This window comes from Lycium barbarum, chromosome 11 (assembly GCF_019175385.1).
Source record: "Lycium barbarum isolate Lr01 chromosome 11, ASM1917538v2, whole genome shotgun sequence".
Lineage (NCBI taxonomy): Eukaryota > Viridiplantae > Streptophyta > Magnoliopsida > Solanales > Solanaceae > Lycium > Lycium barbarum.
The window spans coordinates 79,603,192-79,612,897 of NC_083347.1; the positions used below are offsets into that span (position 1 = coordinate 79,603,192).

Sequence of the window (9,706 nt, forward strand, 5' to 3'; positions counted from 1 at the left end):
CCTTACATACTCATTACTTTGTCCGTGCTGACGTCTTTTTCCTAGGGGGGCTGCGTTTTATGCCCGCAGGTTCAGCTAGTCAGATTGACGATCCGCCACTGTAGGCTGCTGCTCAGCTAATATTGGAGCACTTCTCTTGTTCCGGAGTTGCTGTTGTGTTTTTGGTACATTATACTTTTGTGTACACATGGGTACTTATTATGTTAGATACTCCAGTAGAGGCTTGTAGACAGTCATGGTATAGTTAGACTTGTATGGCCCCTTCAGCCTATATTTTTGTTGTATAGTACTTCATGATGGCCTTCTCGGCTTGCACAGTTTTTGACTAGCATAGTTGTATAGTATGTCTTCTTGGGCTCATCCCTTTTTTCGGCATATTTCTCATATGATTTAGCAGATTTTCATCTGGTGACCCCAAGGTCTACTCTTGTTTATGATCATAATAGGAAAGCATATTTAGCGGTGCTCGGCAGGTGGGGCCCGGGTGCCCATCATGGCCATACAGTCTGGGTCGTGACAATCTGGTTCCGTCAGGACCAGTTGATTCGCAATGCCTTAATGGCATCGCTTGATCCGACGATCACCTCTGCAATTAGAAAAAATTCCACCTCCAAGCAAGCGTGGGACACATTGCATAATCTGTATGCGAACAAATCACATACAAGGGTCTTCAGTCTCCGAAACTCTTTGGCTACAATCACAAAAACTTCTCGCAATATGACAGAGTACTTGCGCGAGATCAAGAATGTTGCTGATGAACTGGCAACGGGTGGAGCTTCTATACCCTATGATGAACTTGCAACCAAAATACTCAGCAGTCTAGGACCTGAGTATGATTCAATTTCAACAGTTATCCAAGCGCGAGATACACCCATCTTGTATGAAGAACTGTACAATATGCTTCTGAACAGAGAGTTTCTCCTCAAGCATAAAAAGTCTAATCAAGCCTCGATTACAACTGTAGTGGCACAAAAACATTCATCCAACAATTTTGCACCTCACAATAATAAGCGAGGACAACCATGGCGTTCGCAACATCCCAAGCAGTAAAATGCACCGGCGTCATCACCAAATTGTCGTCCAATGGTCTATCAACAAAATCGTCCAGTTTGTCAGCTATGTGGTCGAATTGGGCATACTGCCAATATATGTCTAACATGCTCCCACAATCACTTGGAAGCCAGAGAAAATTTTATTCCCATGCCTTGGATTGTTGATTCAGGAGCTTCGCATCATGTTACCGCTGATGCTCAGAATCTTTAACGTCCAGATGACTACACTGGTACTAACGATATTTCCATGGGTAAAGGTAACAAAATCCCTATAACTCACACTGGTCATGTTCAATTAAATGCTTCAAACAAAAAGTTTCTGTTTTCTAATACTTTCTGTGCACCCAAAATTAAACGTAACCTTATATTTGTGTCTCAATTTTGCAAAGATAATCTGACATCCATGGAATTATCTCCCTGTGATTTTCTTATGAAGGATTTGAGCATGCGGGCAATGTTTGCATGAGGCCGAAATAAACAAGGACTTTACGAGTGGCCTGCTGGAGGATTCCAACGCAATTTGAGCTACCAAACTTATATGGCAGAATCTCAACAATCTTGGCATAGAAAATTAGGACATCCAAATAAAAGAGTGCTTAAAACACTCTCACAAAAGTTTTATGTTCCAGTTTCAAATTCTGAATATTTTGATTATTGTAATTCCTGCTCTTCTAATAAAAGCCATCGGCAACCTTTTTCTCAGAACACTCTAGTGAGCAGAAAGTCTTTACAAATTCTTTTTAGTGATCTTGGGGGGTCGTCACATGTTTTGTCAATTGACAAAAAATTATATTATGTAATTTTTGTTGATCAATTTACAAAATACATTTGGCCATACACGCTTAAAAGTAAAAATGAGGTTCAAGCAATTTTTTCTAAATTTAAACCCCTTGTTGAAAATTATTTTCATACAAAAATAATATCTGAATCAGTCAAATATGTTGTCTGTCCGGGTTCTCAATTCTTGACAGTGAAGAAAATTAGTACTCTCCCTGTCCCAATTTACGTAGTCACACTTTCCTTTTCCGTCTGTCCCAAAAAAGAATGATATATTTCTATATTTAAAAATAATTTAGCTTAAAACTTCCCCTTTTAAGCTTAATGAAATGATTTATAGCCACACAAATATATATGGCTTGTTTTAGACCACAAGTTTCAAAAGTCTTTCTTTCTTTCTTAAACTCCGTGCCTAACCAAACTATATCACATAGATTTGAAACGGAGGGAGTAATAGTTTTTGTCATTGAATCGCTGATGTGCTAATCAATATGTAATTAATCAAAATGATTTTATTTGAGCTTAATCCCTGTTGCGATACCCTAAATATCAATCCCTATTTTCACCCTTGGAGGACGACTTGTGGAGGTTTCAGTGATGTTAGGCAAATCGGTATATTCACCAAGACCATGAGCAAACCCAGAAGGGTACACTAGATCTTCTGACGTGGAGAGTGAGGCCTGAATATATGCATGTTTCATAGGAGTGATGTCAAAAAAACCAGGGACTTCCTGGGGCGGTTGCCTACCATTCAAACATTCTTGTAACATCCCCACCATACGTTGCCTCAACAACCTATTTTCCTCAACAACGGTTAATTCCTGTTGACCCTCATGTCCTTGTCTTTCCTCAGTACTGACTATTGGGAGTTCAATTCCGCTCGACATTGGCACACTTCCTTTTGATCTAGTGAAGTAGATGTGTGTTGCCAGTGTACCACAAAACCAACCACTTTCTAAAATCGAACATCATGAAAAACAAATGTGGGTTAGGGAACTGCGTGCAATGCACATATCCACAACTATCAATTCTAGAATGATTCTAAAGGTAACAATGTCATTTTTTTGGTATCATCCCCATTTTCGCTCGATTTGTCTTTCCGCTCTTGCATGTTTTTCATTCCACACCTCTCGGTTCACACATTTTCCTTCCACACTTTTCCTTATGATTATCTCTCTTTTTCTCTCCACTCATTTACCTTTCTTTAACTACTCTTTTTTGGATTTTTTTTTTTTTGAAAATAATTCGATCGAACCCGACTTGGGTTGCCTACACATCATATTAAACATGAATCAGATCTTTGCGTAGTTCGGAAAATTTTGGCGTAAAGTAATCAACAGACTTTTTTTTTTTTTGAAGTAAAGAACTATAAAGTCTAAAAAAAAACTATTTTGATTTTGAATTATCAAAAGAATGAATCCTAAAAGATACGTAAAAGGAAAACATATTTTTTTTTATCTTTTTCTCTCTTTTTTTTTTTTCTAATAGGGCATTAAAAGAACTCTTTTTTCGGGGTTTATTTAAATAAAGATAAAAACTATCCCTTTTTTGAATTTTTGAGTACATAATAAAAACTCTTTTTTTTTTAAATTTTTGAATAAACATCACCGAACCCCAACAAGGGCTGCCTACGTATCTCATCGAGGCGAGAATCAGGTGTGCGTAGTTCGTTCAGATTAGACAGTTAAATTGACTTGAAACACCTCTATTTTTTCACTTTCTTTTCTTCTTCTTTTTTTTTTTTTTTTTTTAAGAAAACTGATATGGAATGGAAAATCTTTTTTTGGTTTTTCTACCCTTGAATTATGCTAAGCAAACTAAAATCTTTCTAGAATTTTCATTTTCCAAAAAAAAAGCAACTCATAAGAACAAGAAATATCATTTAAGTTTTTTTTCCCTTCCTTTTTTTCTCCTCTCCTCTCTTTTTTGACACTCCTCTATTCCCTCAAGCATTTCCCTTATTTCTCTCTTCTTGTTTCTAATCATCATAAAAATCGGTCAACATGCAAAGGTCTTCCAAATAATGTTACAAATAGCACGTAATATGAACATATTGTTCTGAAACAAGGGTACCTGTCCTAGAGGAACCCGGCCCCTGTGTCGAGTCCTCTAAGTCAAATGCACGTGATGCAAACAATGCGAGCCTACTAGGGATATCCATTGCATGTGGCTTGTTCTACTAGGCTTCAAATCCTAATGGATAAGGTATCTAGACTGGCTTACCCGAGCGGACAACTCGAGCAAGGGAGGGCCAGGTTACCGGTAGTAGAACTTTTCGGCTTCGCTGGTGTTTCTCCCCGCCTAAAGCATGTGTGACTACAATCCTTCACCAAGAGCTGGTTAGCACAATGGCTTTATCTCAAGACAGAAAGTTTTGTGGAGCTAGTTAACACACACAACATACTACCTATTAAAAGACTCATATGGGGTGCGAGAGAGAAGACAGTTTATATATACAATCACGAAAAAATCAAAGCGGTAAATAAGCGGCAAAGAGCACATTAGGCCAGCAACCACAATATATCCAAGAAATAATATACCAAATAAAAGTCAATATACAAAGCTCGAATTCTGGTTGTCCCCAGCGGAGTCGCCAGAGATGTCACACCCCTTTTTTCGCCCTGCACGATACACACACACACACGAGTTTTTATTGTTTAAAGGGTTTTTCCATTTGAAGTGACTATTTTGAATAAGGATTATTTATTTACAGAGTCGCCACTTTGAATTGAGTTTTGGTGTTCCAAGTCACCTTATGAATCCTTAATCAAAAGGAAATGACTCTTTATTTTTGGTCTGCGAAAACAAAAGACAGGATAAGGAATTCTGTTGATCGGGGAGAAGGTGTTAGGCATTCCCCGAGTCCCGTGGTTTTAGCACGGACGCTTTTATCAGCTTATACTTGGTTATAATTAATTCTCGAATAAAACGCGTTTTAATTGTTTAAACTTAGGAGTGTGTATGCACACAAGGTCTTTCATTAATTATATATTATTAGAATGTCAAGGAGCGGGATGACCCACATGACTTTTCTTTAATTATATGCGTTTAACTAAGGAACGGGTCTGTCCACATGGTCAGCACAATTATTATTAGAGTGTCAAGGAACGGGGTGGCCCATGTGACTTTTCTTTAATTATATGCGTTTAACCAAGGAACGGGTCTGTCCACATGGTCAACACAATTATTATTAGAGTGTCAAGGAACGGGATGGCCCATGTGAATTTTCTTTAATTACATGCATGTAACCAAAGAACGGGTCTGTCCACATGGTCAACACAATTATTATTAGAGTGTCAATGAACAGGATGACCCACATGACTTTTCTTTAATTATATGCATTTAACCAAGAAGCGGGTCTATCCACATGGTCAACGCAATTTAAGACATGCCTAAAGAGTCTACCATTAGAAGCAATTATTTGTCTCTAAAATCCGAGACTTATTTCTTTATTAATATTTTGTCACGACCCAACCCCGTAGGCCATGACTAGTGCCCGTATTGGACACCCAAACGTGCCCAATAGCCCTAGCTAGCATATTAGCAGAGTATATCAATATAAACTTCAATTGGCGTTACTAAATATCGCATAGGCACAAGTATAACACGTAGAAGCCGATAAGGCCATCACAGATCATAACAACCCAAAAGCATATACAGAACCCACATGTGTGTCTACAGACCTCTACAGAACATAACAGAATCATAAGGCGGGACAAGGCCCCGTCGTACCCCTGAATGGCGTATATATACACAATAACAGAAGGCTATACCAAGATGTAGGCTCCGGATAAAAGAGCGCTCCAAAATAGCGGAATAAAGTCCTAAGCGAGCGGATCAGCAAACCTGTCGTCTGTACCTGCGCGGCATGAAAACGCAGCCCCCGAAGAAAGGGGGTCAGTACGGAATATGTACCGAGTATGTAAAGCAGGGAGTGTAGTAAACAAGCCAGAACAGAAATCGAAAATGTGAGTATGAACATAATAGGTATAGAACGTACCCGGCCCAATAGGGGTCTCGGTGGTATAAGTACATCATAATCATATGCATGAACATATATAATTATATGCCAATATCACAAACCGTACCCGGCCCATTACGGGACTCAGTAATATAAGCAAATCACACCATATGCATGCACACATATATATTTATATATAAATACCGTACCCGGCCCTCTAGTGAGGGACTAGGTGAATGGAATCATCAAATGCCCTCCTGGCCGCCGTAGCCCGTCATCACATCAACACATCACCACATCCTCATCAGATATACATATACATACCGTACCCGGCCCTCTAGTGAGGGACTCGGTGAATAATGCAGTAGAAAGTGCACGATAACATACCCGGCCCGGGACTCAGTGAAAGAGATCATAGCACATGCACGAGCAGAGTAGTGAGAAACTGATGCACATAATCAAGACTCAATGAAATGATCGAACGTATTATCAGAGTATTCATAGCGGATCTCTCACATCACATATTTTTGTCAGAATACTTATACCGGAATACTTGTATCAAATACTCGTATCAGATGATTCATATCAAAATATTCATACCAGAATACTTATGTGCGAATGCTTATGTCGGAACATTTACATCAAACTACTTATGTCAGAAAACTTATATCAAAATGCTTATATCGGAATTTTCGTAGCGGAGATCTTATGTCAAAGAGGGCGTACAATTCATAACAAACTTGGAGTGGTTAGAATACCACCATTTAGTAGTCGGAACGGTAACCAACAGTTTCCTTTAATTATCATATAGAAGTAAGTCAAGTAGAACAATAGGAAAGGATTCGGGAATGGTGGACCCACCTCGGGTCAAATGAGGCGGCGTACATAATTTTACGTATTTTACACTTCCTAATATCCCTTATGAAAGTTTTAAAGTAATCGAGTCCTATTTGCTCAAGTTCTAAGTGTTTAGACAACTTTTCTAATCATTAGCAACATAATCGATTCAATTCCACTGAATGAAAAAGGGAGAAATTTAATCGTGGATTCCGAAGAGTAGAGTCATCCCCGGGGTCCAAATTCAAACCTAACACGTCTATGACATTCCAAGAGAAGAAAATGTGGAGCTTTACATACCTTTCTTGCCTTTTACGATCGCCAAAGCTCAAATCCCGTTTCGTCAAAAACCTACAAATGGTCACATTTACCAATTACTTTTCATAAGGCTTAAAGTTCCAATTTTGATTTAGTATTTGTCTACCGAAATTTCGACCGAAATTTCGGCAGCACCTCCCCTATAAATACAACATCCCCGAGAATTCAACTCGGTCAAATTCATCAACACAACACCCAAAGCAACACCAACAACATCAAGAATCACAACAAAAATACATTCTAACATAAATGTTCCTCTTTTCTACATTGTGCAATAACTCCCATTCCAACTTCACACCTCCAACCCAATCTCAATATTTTCATGTTCATTATTAATCAAGATCATCACAATGTAATTTAGAAGCATTTCATATCATATTTACAAAATATTCACAAGATATACAAAATATACAAACTTTCCACCAAAGTCATAATTCATCCGAAACCTCTAATCTTCGACATAAATATTCATAACACATTTTCATCCTCCAATTTCATTAACAATAATCATAATTCACACTTTAACAATTTCATTTTCATCATTACTTAAATCTACCATAAAATCACAAAACTTCTCATAACAACTTAACAACCAATCTTTCATGCCAATATGGATTAGTATCCTTCCAAATCCATCAACTAACATAATAATCCACATTTAGAACTTCACTCCCATAATTACACAAAACTATATTAAAATCACATAATTTCCCATAACCATTTTTCTATAAATTTTTATACCAACTTGAACCATTATTTTTCCATTTCCATCACAAGGCCACAACAACACAATTAACATAACAAATAAAATTTTTACCATCCTTCTTCATCCACACAATTTTCGACCATACACACATATGCCTATAACACACAATTTTTCATACTCTACATTCCTTTCCTCATTCTACAACATATATATATATATATATTTCTTTCAAGACAAAAGGAGTAAAATCTTACCTTTCTCAAGAAATTTCCACTTGCCAATACAAGCACTTTCTTTCTTTAAAAATTATACCACGTTGAAGAGGGCCCTTAAATTAGTGAGAATACTAGAAAATTATAATTTTTGAGTCAAGAATTGGTGGCCTAAAATTTTTTCCTTTCTCTCCTTGCTTGGCCGAAATTCTCCTTCTTTTTTGCTCTTGTTTCTTGTTTTCTCTCCTTTTAGTTTTGTCTTGAAACTTCTAATGTTTCATGACAATTAAATGGTCCTTCTATTTAATTACCACATGGATAATTTCCATGGGCTTGGGCTTGGCCATGTTGGCCGGCCACCCCTTGCAAATTTGGGCCTAATTTCTTTTTTCTCATTTTTTTTTTTGGGCCAACCCGGTTGGTCCCGAATTGGGCCTAGCCCACAGACCTTTCGACCTTAAAACGTCCATATCTCCTTGTACCGACGTCACCTGGGAACCCACGACCTATGGATGAAAAGCTAATTCAATTATCGACAACTTCTATTTCCTGGTATTTTTCCAAATTCCAAACTTATAATACAGTTTTTTCCCCCCAAAGTCAGGTCACCCGAAAACGTTTTCATAAAAATATTCGTTTGGAGGACTTCCACTTTGATTTGGCCCAAGGGCCCTTCTTGAGTTGTGTTTAACTTCACATATGTGATTCATATAACTTGTCACATGTCCCAAAAAAAATCTTGACGTGTGGGCCCCCACCTCAGCTTACAATTAATCCGACGTTCAAAAATACGGGATATAACATATTTTTTACTCTTTTGCCAACGAGTTTTGAAACATGTTCGCAACCCATTTCGCTCCCTTATAATTGATTTTTCCGCTCTCTTCTTTTATACTTGACAACGGGGTTTGAAATTAATCCGCACCCCATCTCGCTTACCTCACACTAAAAAGTTAATTAATCAGGCTTTAAAAGTTAATCTAGGCCCCAAAATTATTCTTTTATTACGCGAACATATATACAAACATGGTGAAAGGAACTACTTAACAAGAAAGAGACACAAAACTTTAGCCAAAGCTAATTGACATCCATACTTATCCAATTTTTAACTTAACAGATAGTACTAAAGAAACATGATAAAATTTATACATCACCAAACAACCAATTTCATTTGTGATACTGAAGCATTTATCCCAAAGAAATTAAAAATGATTAAAGCATGATGAAGACCATTCCAAATCTGTCGGTTCAAATCTAATAGCACAAAACCAATACTTACTTCTCCACACATTTTTAATCATTTTTGCTAACTGCTTCTCCTGCTCTTAAGTTGCTACCATTCTAAAGTTTCTCTTTCTTTAGTGAAGAAGATGATAGCTAGGTCTAGATGTCAACGGTTTGGTGTTGTCACTGGTTTACATGGCTGTTTTCGATGGGTCGTACATGAGGCAAAAAAAAAGGGTTTGGTGAGTTTCTTTTTTTTTTTTTGGAAAAGTTGCGGCTGCGCTTGTAGGATTTTTAACGTGAAGAAATTGATTATGATTCTTAGGTCATTGCGGCGGTGATGTATGTCCATCTAGGTTTTAGTATAACTTTCCATTTATAGCAAATACATTTGTGGTCAAATTTCCAAAATACCCCATGCAAGAATGAATATTCTTTCCCTCAAAATGGAATATATCATGGATATGGATAGAGATTAATTTTTGACATGTGGTAACACACCATTGGTTCTCTAATTATTTTTTTATTTTACTTTTCATTAAAGGAATAAATAAAAATACTATGATAAATATATTAATCAACTAAATTTAAACCAAAAATAAGAAAATCTAAATAATTA

The 9,706-nt window shown here is 37.2% G+C and overlaps 1 long non-coding RNA gene across 1 annotated transcript; it reads right to left on the bottom strand.

Annotated features, from left to right (window-relative positions):
* Nucleotides 1–5,431: 5,431 nt before the first annotated feature.
* Nucleotides 5,432–9,449, bottom strand: LOC132618629 (uncharacterized). The gene is made up of 3 exons (XR_009574233.1): nt 9,143–9,449; nt 6,928–6,978; nt 5,432–5,688 (listed from the first exon to the last, which is right to left on the bottom strand). It is a non-coding gene; the product is annotated as an uncharacterized LOC132618629 (long non-coding RNA).
* Between the last annotated feature and the right edge of the window lie 257 nt (nt 9,450–9,706).